This window comes from Tarenaya hassleriana, unplaced genomic scaffold (genome assembly GCF_000463585.1).
Source record: "Tarenaya hassleriana unplaced genomic scaffold, ASM46358v1 Cleome461, whole genome shotgun sequence".
In the NCBI taxonomy this organism is placed as follows: Eukaryota; Viridiplantae; Streptophyta; class Magnoliopsida; order Brassicales; family Cleomaceae; genus Tarenaya; species Tarenaya hassleriana.
In genome coordinates, this window is record NW_010967315.1 from 23,164 (window position 1) to 25,176 (window position 2,013).

Here is a 2,013-nt window from a genome sequence, read left to right on the forward strand (position 1 = left end):
ACACGAAGACCCATGGTATGCAGACTACGTGAACTATCTGGTCTCTCAAGTGATCCCGTCCGAACTTAACTATAATGGAAGGAAGAAGTTCCTTCATGACGTACGGGATTATTTTTGGGACGATCCGTTCTTTTTCAAGCGTGGTACCGATGGGATGTTCAGACGATGTATTCCCGAGGAAGAAGTGCAACAGGTACTTTTCCATTGCCACTCTTCTGATTATGCAGGTCATTTCGCCGCTTCGAAGACCCAACGAAGATTCTACAAGCGGGATTCTATTGGCCTACGGTGTTCAAGGATGTCCATAGGTATGTCGCCTCATGTGATTCTTGCCAGCGCACAGGTAACATTTCTAGACGCCATGAGATGCCTCAGAATTATATTCTAGAAGTGGAACCTTTTGATGTTTGGGGCATAGACTTTATGGGACCTTTTCCATCGTCTTGTGGGAACGTGTATATCTTAGTTGCGGTTGATTATGTGACTAAGTGGGTAGAGGTATTGGCTAGCGCGAGGAATGATGCTAAGACTGTGGTTAGGCTATTTAGACAGATTATTTTCCACGTTTTGGTGTTCCTCGTGTTGTGATTAGCGATGGCGGCGCACACTTTGTCAACCGGATCATCGAGACACTACTGAACAACCGGATCATTGAGACACTACTGAAGAAGTATGGGGTTCATCATCGGATTGCTACTCCGTATCATCCTCAGACTAGTGGACAGGTGGAGATTTCCAACCGGGAGATCAAGTCTATTCTGGAGAAGACTGTCGCTAAGTCACGCAAGGATTGGTCACAGAAGCTAGATGATGCAGTATGGGCTTACCGAACGGCCTTCAAAACGCCGATTGGTATGACTCCGTTCCAACTCGTCTACGAAAAAGCATGTCATCTACCGGTTGAGCTCGAGCACAAAGCTTATTGGGCAATCAAGGCGCTCAACTATGATATGAAGACCGCTGCAGAGAAACGCGTGCTCCAGCTACACCATCTTGAGGAGATCAGACTTGACGCGTACGAGAACGCGAAAATCTACAAGGAGAGAGCGAAGAAATGGCACGATCGACACATCATTCCGCGAACATTCCACTCAGGTGATCTCGTCCTTCTCTTCAACTCTCGTTTGCGATTGTTTCCAGGTAAGTTGAAGTCTAAGTGGTCCGGTCCGTTCAAGATTCATCGAGTCTACGACCACGGCGCAATTGAGCTGTAAAACGGCACGGGTGGTACGTTCAAGGTAAATGCACAGCGTCTGAAGCTGTATAATCCGGCCGACCCTGCAGGTGAGAGAGGCATTCTTCCTCTCACTATACCACCATCAGCCTGAGTTCACGTACGGTCTAGCTAATGACCATAAAGAAGCGCTTCTCAGGAGGCAACCCGGGGTTTTTGTTTTGTTTTTGAGATTTTGTTTGGGTTTTAGACTTTTTCTTTTTTGATTTGGGAGCCTACATGGTGTTTTCCCTTGGGTACACGGATATAGAACTTGATTCGCAGGTCATTGAGCGCAGAAACGGAGTTCAGATCGTGTCACAGAGTTCTGACTCGGTCCGAGTCAAGTGTTGACTCGACCGAGTCAATTCGCGAAGGATGATGAATCGGCAAGGTAAACTGACTCGACCGAGGCAAGTGTTGACTCAGACCGAGTCAGGGTTTCGAAACCCTATTTATTCCACTCAGCCGATTTTATTCTCTATTTCCTCTTCTTTTTTTTTCTTTTTTTTTCTCGCGAAAATCCTCTCCTCACCCGGTCTCGTCACTCCGAGTCGACTATTTCGATTTCACAACCAAAATCCTCACGGTATGTAATTCCGCACTTAGATTTTGCATATTATGGACGATTCATGCCTATTTCGCATATTTATTCTGGATTTGTGAAGGATTTTTGGGTTGAGAGCAAGATTTGTACTTTTCACCAAATCGGGAAATTTTTATGCGTTTTTGAGTGATTGGAACACAGATCTTTGCACATACATGCCTATTCTTGATTACCCATGAGTTTTTTCGATTGA